The sequence below is a fragment of the Emydura macquarii genome, unplaced genomic scaffold (genome assembly GCF_026122565.2).
Source record: "Emydura macquarii macquarii isolate MOO-44397 ecotype Brisbane River unplaced genomic scaffold, CSIRO-AGI_Emac_v2 contig_2897, whole genome shotgun sequence".
In the NCBI taxonomy this organism is placed as follows: domain Eukaryota; kingdom Metazoa; phylum Chordata; order Testudines; family Chelidae; genus Emydura; species Emydura macquarii.
The window spans coordinates 43,232,395-43,244,847 of record NW_027133034.1 but is presented as its reverse complement, the minus strand read 5'-3'; the positions used below and the strand labels follow the sequence as shown (position 1 = coordinate 43,244,847).

The window sequence follows — 12,453 nt, the reverse complement described above, 5'->3', positions numbered from 1 at the left end:
TCAAATGACAAGAGGATAAAGAATTCCCTATTGACTACACATCTGAATAAGTTCCTGTGCATTGTTTATTTCAGTAAGTACAGTAAATAAATTGCACTCATGATACGTGGTGCAGCTACACATGTTTTCAACATAAGTCTGCAAATAAGCGATACACATTTCTGAAACCTCTCACTTCTGAGGGAAACCACTCATGATGACTATTTGAACACAAGTGCTTTAGACATGTTTAACTCTTCTAACGTTCTATTGAGAGTATGAGTGCATATGAGAAGAGACTGAGGATGTCCCCTCAAAACACATAACATATGCTGTTTCATGATTTGAGGCTATGCACATAAAGTTCTCAATTTAGAATCCATCTTTGGAAACTGGCCAGATATCATCTTCTGTTGCCTCTTTTGTTAGGGAGGTAGACTTCAGAGCAATAGAGGTCAGTTTCCTGTTGAAGCAGAAATCAGTCACACAAAGTCAATATCTTTTCTTAGTGTAATGTATTTGTTTACAACAATTATACCAGTCCTGATTCCTTGAACAGAGATGGTCCCAAACGGCACACAGGCTATGCCCTCTTGCAAAAAACATCAACTAAAACACCACTGACCTTTCACCAGTTCTCTAAGACCTTCATCTCTTACGGACTGCAATCTCACAGTTCAGATAAACTGTTCCTGCCTCAACCAGAGGGTTATATTGGGGAAATCTGTTAGGCAAAGCTGCTCAGCTAGGATCACCTCAAAAGATGAACCTGAGTAGTCCACTCTCCTGTTGTGCAGCTGCACTGCAATAAAGTTGAACTTGATTGCCCAGCAAAGAGTGCTTTACCACACATAATCTTCTTAAATGACTGCGTGGGTGTGGTGAGAATTTCATCCAGAGTTCTTATGCTTCAGTGACTCATAACATGCGTGACATTAGCACCTTTCACCATAAAATTTGTACAGGCATGACATGTCAACTGAGCCAGATTGTGCTCTCAGTTGTATTGGTGCAACCCCAGTTTTTCCCATTATATATGTTATATTGTAGTGTTTCCATGCACTCTATTGGTTCATGGGAGAAAAGTTCTCAATGTAGAATCACAAATCCATATAACATTCTTGAGCCTTGGGTTCTGTATATAGATCCATGAGAGAGCTGACAGATGTTTAAAATTACAAATAGCTAAAATGTTCCCATATCAACTACATGTGTGAAGTGATTAACAGCATGAGTTATTCCTGATATGGTTAGTGAGACTAAGTTCTGTTGGTGAGAGAGACAAGCTTTTGAGTTTATACAGAGCTCTACTTCAGGTCCCTATACCTATGGCATTAACTGCTCATAAATTTGTATCTAGCTCTGACTTTTTCAAATAGTGTCACAAAACTAATTTGGAGCAAGACAGCTTGCTAATTCCACTTGTCTGGCCTGGCCGCCTCTTTTGTAGCCTGTCAGCAAAATACAAAAGTTTGTAGCTCTGGAGATCTTTCCCCTTTTGAGGATGGGGTATACTAATGGACCTTCAGTTCAATATGGAGGCTAGCCTCAATCCCTTTAACAAGCTAAATTCCAGAGTTCTACATAGAAATTAATTGCTGAATATGACCTCTAGGGTCCTATGCATCATTCTTGTCTTATTATTTGCTGCCTATAAAGGGATCAAATATTGGAGTAATAAAAGTTCCCTAGATTATTACCTTAATTTCAGACTACTAAGAGAGAGAAGTAACTCATTGTCCTGGAAATAAAATCTGTCAGGGGCTAATGACCAAAGAATAGAAACTGCTCAGTGCTAAATTAAATTCTTTATATGTATTTATAAAATTTAACTAGGTACTTACAGCTCCTTATCTGACTTTTTAAACAAAACCCATTACTCTTATGTTTTCTTCAGGTTGTTCATCGTTTTAATACACGCTAATGCCTCTGTGAAAAAAATCAAGGTCACCTTGAACTGAAAAAAAAATGCAAACTCTTTCATTTGGTGAATTAAAAATGGTAATTTATCCTCTTAAAAGCTTTTCTGATTCAAGATTATCAAGATTTTGCATTTCTCTGGTTTGTCATTCATAGTTAAATATGAAGGAAAAATGTATGACTGTACAATGTATTCCATGTGATCGGTGAGCTTTTAAGTATCTATTATTGGACCAAGTTCTGTGGGTGAGAGAGACAAACTTTTGAGCTTACACAGAGGTCTTCTTCAATGAATTTTAAGTATCAGACATTTTCACACTAGTCCTCATATTCTAGATGTAGTGAGCAATTAGCTATGATCAGTGTAGAAAGATGGAAACTTTTCATCATTCTATCTGTCAACTAGTTAGAGCCTGCTTTGGTACATTGTATAAGCATCTACCATATATTTTCAGCAACTCCAGCAGTTATGGGACCCTCAGTCCAAACAAATTGACAGTGTAAAGTTACATTTGGTGTGTAGAAAGACTAGTTCAGTTCTGAGACAAGTGGCTTTTAAGGCTTCTGAAGAAAGGAAAATGAACTTAAATGTGCTGAAGATAAGAACATGGATTGTAATAAAGTTATTTAATATACATTTCATTATATTTTTTATGTGAACATTTAAACATAGTTTATTTAATGAAATATAATTTCTACAAATTGGAGTCAGATTCTCTTAAACCCAGGCTGCGGACAACTTGTAGTGGAAATTCACCTGGAAAAGGGGCATTATGGCACAAGTTGCTAACCACCCACATTGGAGATGGAGGAGCAGGGGGTTAGATATAGCAGTCCAACCAAAAAACTGAACGGGTCCAGTCTGGCAGAGGACAGTGTCAAGGCAACCAAGGCATCATCTTGACAGTTTCCACAAGTGATGTGCCAATGGAATCGCCAAAACAAATGAAAGCTGTCTTCCCCACAGTATAATCCCCTCTCCAATGCAGTTGTTCCCTAGGCACAGGAAGTTTCCACTACCCGATTTCCATTTGATTATTTCAAACAATGGAAGTTTTGATAATTTGCCTTAGATATATGCCCTTGATTACTTTGATGTATTGACACCTTAACTTTGAACTATTCTGCTTTTGTTTGCTTTATATTATTTTTTTTCTTACATGCAATAATTCTGATGGACTAAAATGGTTTACTTTAGTGTTTTCTTTCCCGAGTTTCACTGTCTGAGGGTATTTGCCTGGGCTAGAATGGTGCTTACATATAAATAAATAATAGGTGCTACCATTAGTAATTGTCACAGGTTAGATGGTCCCTCAGAATAGAACTGGATCCCACTCCCTGTGCCAGAGCAGCTGAGTCCAATCCAACCAATTAAAGAGAAAAGCAGAAGGCAGTGATTGGGACAGGCTGTGCCTGGGGAAGGAAAGCCATAGTATAGTGGAATGGAGCAGAGCGGAGTTAATTCCTGTGGTGGGTCTCTGGGGCAAGGTGCTCAAGGAAGTGGCCCTAGGGCTACTGACCCAGGAAGGGAGCAGAGCTGATTAGAACTATGAAGCTACCAGAAGCAGGAGCAGCAGGGATCCCTGGATGGGGTAGCTGGAAGCCTGAGAGAAAGGAATAAGCTAAGACTCTTTTCTGTTGCTTTACTTGCCTGTGTTAAGAGAATAACCCTTCTTAAAGGAGACTGGGCATGACAGTGAGTGTTTGGAAGCTGGGGGAAAGCCCTGCTCTGTAACAGTAATAATGTAAGATTATCAGACTTTTTACTTATTATACAGTGGCACAAAGTACTTTTCCGCTAAAAATACAGAAGACAATGCAAATGAGCATATAACTGCACAATAATTTTTATGCAGTCTTTTCCCCCATGTTATTATGAAACAAGATTAAACAATTTTCCCTAAAAAGGAAAATTACACCTATAAAAAAAAAAAACAGCCCACAATAAAGGGCCAGATTCTTAGCTAGTGTAAACAGGGAATAGCCATTGGCATCTATGGGTCTATGCTATGCACACCCTCTGAGGATCTGGCTCAGAAACTGAGATTCCTGAAGATCAAAACCTCATATTATATATTAGTAAACATACATACATATTCCCCTCCCCCACCTTGACAAATATTATTCCAGCTCTTCCAAACCTATTGATAAAGATGTGCTGATGATTAATAATTGATGCATATATTTTTACAGCAGATAAAACATTTTTAACACAGGGAAACAGATCTTGAAATACATGACTTTCTGTCTGAGTTGAGCTTTGGCAATTTTTATGGATGGAGCAGTTGATCAAATAGCTGGGAGGTTTAGTGATGATTTACCTAGACATTTTAAAGCTGTTTTTTCCAGGTCTTTTATGGTGTTTATTGTATAGAAGTACTGAAAGATTTAATGAAGCAAAGAATGAGGTGTCATATTATTAAGATCATACAGAATGTCTTGTTTGTGTACTCCATAGAACACAAAAATCTACGGTGGCATATTATGTCTAAGATGCCAAATGTGGATTTAAAAAAATTCTATAATTACCAGGAAAATGGGACCTTGAATAAGATATTTTTGTTAATGTAAGTTTTAGCAATAAGCTATAGTACGGAACACAGACAAAATTCTCTGCAGGTATAAACTGGTGAAGCGCCACTGAAGTAAATTGAGCTTTACCGTATTTATGCCAGCAAAGAATTTGACTCAAGATATTCAATGAAAATAGAATTTAAGAGTGTTCTCCTAAGAGTGAGCTACTTACTGAAACAATGAAATGTGAAGGACCCAAAAATCTGATGGATCAAAAGCAAGATGGCATTTGATAAAATACTTACAATAAATGTCACTTTATATTTAAATTTCCATTTCTCAGAATACATGATTTATGAAAACAGTTCCAAGTTGCAAGGCTATACTGATTTTTCTTTTTGATGTATGTTTGGGACTTGCATTTAAAATTGAATGAGTAAGCATCAATTTATTCCTAAAGGTTAGGAAAAGTCAAAAGTAGAAAGTTTAACCACTGCTTTAAAAGATGTATAAGAACTAAGTATTATCATTATTACTTTTAGTTTAAAGCTAGCTCCAGAATAGCTCCTGGACAAGTCTTCTTGATATCAGATAGAATAGATAGTATCATAGATAGTGTTATTATTTGAAAGTGCAAACTAGTAGTTATGTATCTAATTACAAACATGAGAGTCTCTATTTACCATGAGTACAAAAATCCCAGCAGAATTATTTTGCTTGTGTAAAAATAGCAAATAGAGGGTACTTGTGAAAATATGGGCAGGTATTCCTGATAAATTGCAATGGATCACATTAAAGCTGAACTGCAAGTAAGGGCCAACTTCAAACACAGGGCAGTCTTTTCTAACTAAATAATTTTTTCAGAATTTGATCAGTTCAGTGGGGGGCCAATATTTCCTGACAGCTGGGTTCTTTCCTTCAAATGGAAATAGCCTTGCTGCACTGTGGCATTGATGATATTTTGAAAGTATTTCACTGTTCAGAAATATCCCGATTATTTGATTTTTGAAGACACTGAAGGGCAATTACACCCATAGATGAGGAAAGTAAACGCAAACTTCTTACTGCCCACAAATACACAACATTATTATGCCTCTAGTCTTATGCTGCCATAAACAGTCTTCCTATTAGATACTGTTGACACACGTTTGTGATGTGACATTTCTGGTAAATACTGTCTGGGATAATCTATTATGGAAATAATCTTCCCAATTATGTGAGACTTTCCTGAGACTTTCAGCACAAGATAAGCGCAATTCAGATAATGCTATTCCCAGTTAAGAAGAGTGTCAATATTCTGTCAGGCGAGAGACCTATTAGAGCTATGTTTTGAAGCTCGAAAGAGGCATCTTTAAGAAATAAACAAACAAACAAAGAAAACTTAACAGGGGCGTCAGGCATGAGGCAAACATTTGGTTGGACTACGTATTGAAGCAAGTTTGAATCTGTAAATCACTCTCACAGCCAGCTATGGACATCAAGATCCAAATTTTCAGTTTCAGTATTTTTACTACCATAATAGATCTCTCTCATTTGGAGGGCAATGCCCATCAGTATCTATTATTTATCTACAGCTGTGTACCTTCATTTATAGATACATGGTAATATGACATAATTCCCATTAATAATAAGGAGATAATATGTGAAACCCTTATGTATCAGGATGGCATACCCTTATGTATTTGTTCAAAGGGCTGTAAGTGAAGATCAAGTGGAGAGAAATAATGGATACTAATGGATAGCCCTCTCTGAATGACACACATTAAATTCTATAAACTCTAAATGAATATGCATAGGCAAAGATATGAAATCTCAGCTAAGGATGCAGGAAATATAAGCTTGTTTCAGTCATACTTAGGAATATCGTGACATCTAGATAAATAGGGACTGACACACTTTAACCCATTATTATTAATGGGAATTATGTGAATCAGTTCCCTGCAAACTGTGATGAGAACATACACCTTTAAACCTGCTACTTTGGTACTGAACTCACACACTAGGAAATGCAGGATTTAAAAGATCTGTGTTAAGCACTTTGTTTTATACAGATTTCAAATAAAGACCAATAATAAAATTTTTCCACAACTACTCTCCTCTGTCACGCTGTCTGGTATGAGACTCAGCTGGTATAGGACTCAGTCTTAGATCAGACTATCAAAATACAGGGTGTGTGCCCCAAAGGCGTGTTATAGTCTATAGTCTTGATTTCACCAAGCCAGTAACAAGTGTGTACTTCCAAAATATTATATTAGTTATTATGAAGCCACAGACAATCCCCTTCAGGCACTCTAGCCTCTTATGCACCACCCAGACATACCATTCTGTGATAAATGATTATTAAAACCAGAAATCACATGTATTAGGTTCTTTCAATTCGAAAGAATCAGACATACACCCCAGGTCAAAATATACTTCACATCATACCCAAAAACCACACTGGTAGCCAATTAGTAAAAACTGAAGTAAGTAAGTAAAAACTGAAGGTTGATTAATATAATTTTAAAAAAGAAAGAGTTATTAGGAGGTTAAAATGAATCATACACATTACAACAAGAGTCCTGTGGCACCTTAAAGACTAACAAATTTATTTGGGCAGAAGCTTTCGTGGGCAGAAACCCACTTCCTCAGATGCATAAAGTGGAAACTTCAGTTAGGTAGGTATATATACACCTGCACGGATAGTTGAGTTGCATCGCAGTGAGGAGGGCAAGTGTAATGAGGTTAATTCAGTCAGGGTGGATGAAGCCATTCACAACTGTTGATGAGAAGGTGTGAATGCTAAAAGAGGGAACGTTATTTTTTGTAGTGGGCTAGCCACTCCCAGTCTCTATTCAGACCTAGTCTGATAGTGTCAAGTTTGCATATGAGTTCCAGCTGCAGTTTCGCAGTGGAGATTGTTTTTGAAGTATTTTTTTGTTGAAGTATGGTAACTTTCAAGTCTGTTACTGAATGTCCAGGAAGATTGAAGTGTTCTCCTACTGGTTTTCCAATGTTATCATTCTTGATGTCTGATTTGTGTTCATTTATTCTTTTGCATAGAGACAATCCAGTTTGGCCAAAGTATATGGCAGAGGGGCACTGTTGGCACATGATGGCGTATATCACATTAGTAGATGTGCAGATAAACGAGTTCTTGATGGTGTGGCTGATGTGGATGGGACCTATGATGCTATCACTTGAGTAGATATGCGGGCAGAGTTGGCAACAAGGTTTGTTGCAAGGATATGTTCCTGGGTTAGTGTTTCTGTTGTATGGTGTGCAGTTGCTGGTGAGTATTTCCTTCAGATTGGGGGGCTGTCTGTAAGCAAGGACTGGCCTGCCTCTCAGGGTTTGTGAGAGTGAGGGATCATCTTCCAGGATAGGTTGTAGATCCTTGATGATGTATTGGAGAGGTTTTAGCTGGGGGCTGTAGGTGATGGCCAGTGGTGTTTTGTTGTTTTCCTTGTTGGTTCTGTCCTGTAGTAAGTAACTTCTGGGTACCTGTCTGGCTCTGTCAATCTGTTTCTTCATTTCCCTAGGTGGGTATTGTAGTTTTAAGAATGCTTGACAGAGATCCTGTAAGTGTTTGTCTCTGTTAAGGGATTTGAGCAAATGTGGTTGTATCTTAGGGTTGTCTGTAAACAATGGATTATGTGATGTGTCCTGGGTGGAAGCTGGAGGCATGTAGGTACGTATAACGGTTGGTGGGTTTTCGGTATAAGGTGGTGTTTATGTGGCCATTACTTATTTGCACTGTAGTGTCCAGGAAGTGGATTTCTTGTGTGGACTGGGCCCGGCTAAGGTTGATGGTGGGATGAAAATTGTTAAAATCCCGGTGGAATTTTTCAAGTAACTCTTTTCTGTGTTCAGATGATAAAAATGTCATCAGAGGAGGGGCACTTTGGGATGAGAGTTAAGGAAGCGTCGTTCCAAGTCAGCAATGAAAATGTTGGTATACTGTGGGGCCATGCAGATACCCATAGCCATGCCACTGACATGAAGGTATAAATCATCTCCAAGTCTGAAATGGACATGGGTGAGGACAAAGTCACAAAGTAAGCTATCGGGTGTGCCGTGGCATTATCGGGGATACTGTTGCTGATGGCTAGTAGTCCATCTTTGTGTGGAATGTTGGTGTAGTGAGCTTCTACATCCATAGTGGCCAGGATCGTGTTTTCTGGAAGATCACAAGTGGATTGTAATTTTCTTAGGAAGTCGGTGGTATCCCATAGATAGCTAGGAGTACTAATAGCATAGGGCCTGAGGAGAGAGTCCACATTGCCTGATAACCCTGCTGCAAGAATGCCAATGCCCGAGATGATGGGGTGTGCAGGGTTTCTGCCCACAAAAGCTTATGCCCAAATATATTTGTTAGTCTTTAAGGTGCCACAGATCTCTCGTTGTTTGGTTAAAAACAGACTAACACAGCTACTCCCCTGGACATTATAGTTGATTATAGAGTTTGTAAATCAGGATAATAGCAGTGATGTTAAATCTGCTAACTTACAATACATTTCTCTTGATCATCCCATATATTGGGGGGTCATCAGTCCTTTGCTCAAAGCTTCCTTTTGTTAGAAATCATAGTCCAAAGATGTGGAGCAGGAATGAAGACCCAGAATGATGTCACAGTCTGCAATGTATACCTCTTAGTCCAGATGAATGGAAAGTTCCTGGCATAAACATGGAGTCCTGGGTCACATGTGCCATGCTGAATCATGAGACATTCATTGGCTAAGTGCTACCTGAAGAGACCTCGGGAGAGATCCCTGGGCTATCAAGCAGGCTGGCTAACCTTGATGTAAATCTGTCTCGTGAGTGTTACCCAGAAACATAACAGGTTTGAGATACAAACAAATAGCAAAGTTTCATAACTTCATATACAATGATGCTACATACGTTAACAGGATAATCATACTTAGTGGACTATAACTCTTCCAATGATACCTTACACAACATACTTTGTACAAGATTTATCACCACTGTTGCACAGTGATGATACATCAGTGATGATACATTAGTGTAAACATGGTCATCTTTCTTTCATAAAGTGTCACATCCTCTATAAATTGATCACCATTCTCCTTCTTTGAAATTGTAGTGTTTTAGTTTCAGCAAGTATGAATCTGACATTGGATAAGAGAAACATTTGCTGTTCCTGTTGTTGACAGCAGATCTTGCATATATAATTATAAATGCAAGAAAATGTAATTTCTAATGAATAGACCTTATCGAACATAAAGCTTTATCGGTATGCCAACAGATAAAGCCAAAAAGTAACTTCAAAATGCTGTGTTCTGAACTAGAGAAATGGAAGTCCAAAAGCACAAGCTAGCTTTCAATAGTCAGAAACTTGGTTGAATACAACTGAAAGAAATGATTAACATTTAGGATTGCTAAATGTTTCTAGAATTTTTCATTTTAACTTCAGAAATAATCTGAGTCCTACATTCAGATATAGGGTTAAACCACCAAGACGCTTAAACATATGCATAACTTTAAGCACAAGTAGTTCTATTGACTTCAATGTGCTTAAAATTATACTTATCCAGTGCTTTACTGGATCAAGGCCGTAGAAAAGAGTTATGGGGCTGGACCAGTAATCTAACAATAGCACAATGGGTTATACTATGGGACACATGACCTTGGTTCTTTATTTGATTGAAAGCCCAATGGATGCAAATGGTCAGACTCAGAGGGTGAGGGAAAGGCTGGTGTTTCACAGCAACTAATCTGGCCTTTGAGGAGAGATACTGAAGTGCTCCAGAAGGAGCAGGAGTCCTATGTGTGCATTTAGTGCAAGCAGCTCATGGCCCTCAGAGACTGAGTACAGGCTCTTGAGATGAGAGTGGCTGAACTGGAGGAGCTAAGGGAGACAGAGAAGTACATAGATGAGACTTTCTGGGACACAGAACAGTCGTCGCCCCCCCCCCCCCCCATATGACAGCTTTTGTGCTGAGGAGGAGGATGAAAGTCTCAGGGAAGGAGAAAATCAAGCTGAAGTGGAAGGAAATAGTCCCATATTTGGGATCATTCTTCCAGATGATATCATTGTATCCCTTCACACTGAGGATACCTCTCCAGGGGAGAGGAGCCCTGTTATGAGGAAGAGACAGGTAATAGTAATGGGGGATTTGATTATTAGAAACATAGATAGTTGGGTTTGTGATGGTCAGGAGAACCACATGGTGAATTGTCTGCTGGGTGCAAAGGTTGCGGACCTCTTGAGATAAATAGACTTATGTGCAATGCTGGGGAGGAACCAAGGGTCCTGGTACATGTAGGTACCAGCAACATAGAGAAAGCTAAGAGAGCTCTTGAGGCCAAATTTAGGCTGCTAGATAAAAGATTAAAGTCCAAGACCTCCAGAGAATACTACCAGTCCCATGTACAGGCACAGTTAGACAGGCAGAATTGCAGGCACTCAGTGTATGGATGAGACGATGGTATTCGGATGAGGGATTTAGGAGTTTTAGGAGCTGGGGGATCTTTTGGGAAAGGAGAATCCTCGACAGGAAGGATGGGGTCCATCTAAGCCAAAATGGAACCAGATTGCTGGCATGTAAAATTAAAAAGGTCATAGAGGAGTTTTTAAATTAAGGGCAGGGAAAAATCCAGCAGGTGCAGAGGAGCACACAATTCAGATAGACACATCCTTTAGGAGAGGATTTATTAAAGGGCATACTCTATACAGTGACAGTGTAGGGCCACAGCACAGGTGGCTGTGATGCTGCTGCTGCCCTGGGAGGCTGAGGCCCTGGTGCAGACACTGCAGAGCACCCCACCATGGAACACTGGGGACCACGGATCCAAGATGCGGGTCCCCCACAGAGCTGGGCTTGGGGCGCTACCTGGGGCTACGGGGAGGGTGTGGAGTGTGAGGGGGACACAAAATTATATCAATTAAACAGTTACCCAATATAATTTTAATAGTTTAAATGGTTATCTTTTGTAACTGATATTTACATCCTTATCAAGGAGAACAGCAAATAACATTAGGAGAACCTTGGAGATCCAACACAGGACCAGCAGAGACACCTTTTTCTCTCAGAAAATTAAGAGGTGGGATAATACAAATCTGTAAAATACTTTGCAAGGTGTGTTGTGAAAGAAATCTTTCCTGAACCCCCACTTCGAGCCTTCAAACAACCCCCAAATTCTCCACTAAATACCCCAATAACAACTACGTGGGTGAAACCAGACAATCACAACACTCTCAGATGAACTCAAACAGGAAAATGATAAAAGACAAAAACACCCTAGAAGTGGATAAACACTTTTCACAATGCAATCACTCTGTATGTGACCTATCAGTCCTCATCCTCAAAAGAAACCTGTGCAACACTTTCAAAAGATGAGCTTGGGAGCTTAAATTCATTACTCTGCTAGGCACTAGAAATCATGAACTGAACAGACACACTGAATTTATGGTTTATTACAACAATCCATAATCCATTAACCCTCTCTTTTTGTCCGATGATTGCAGACGTGTTAACGGGCCACTCTACCTTGAATGGTCCCTTAGAATATGTGCTGACTACTTATGCTAAACAAACTGTACCACCTTGCATTTTGCTGTGATTTCCTTTCCTAGTCCTGAAGGAGAGCTCTGTGTGGCTTGAAAGCTTGTCTCTCTCACCATCAGAAGTTGGTCTAACAAGAAATATTACCTAACTCACCTTGTTCATCTTCTATGGTGACATTTAGCCTATTTGTCTCTGCCGGTGCAAGAATTTTTTAAAAGTCTGAGCCAAAGATTTTCAGTCATTTCTGAGAAGAGGGAAGTAACCATCATATAGAAGATAAATTCTAGCCATGTTTTTAAAGAGTGCTGTAGCTAAAAATAGCTGGGGATAGAAAGCTGACATTCATCAAGAACAAGTCCTCATTAAAGAGTATGCTGGTGAAAAAACTGGGGGGTTATATTTTTTGTGGCTGAATCATGAGTCTTTGAAAACTGCACTTTGTACACCAGCAGAATAATGATTGTGATTTATTTTAAGAGTCACAAGGAGAAAATTTAGGCAATCTCTGTGGATCTTGTAAAGTTGACACATC

The 12,453-nt window shown here is 39.0% G+C and overlaps 1 protein-coding gene across 1 annotated transcript in view; it reads right to left on the bottom strand.

Moving 5' to 3' along the window:
• EDIL3 (EGF like repeats and discoidin domains 3) overlaps window positions 1-12,453 on the bottom strand; it is a 378,557-nt gene that overhangs the window by 149,247 nt on the left and 216,857 nt on the right. The window lies entirely within an intron of this gene.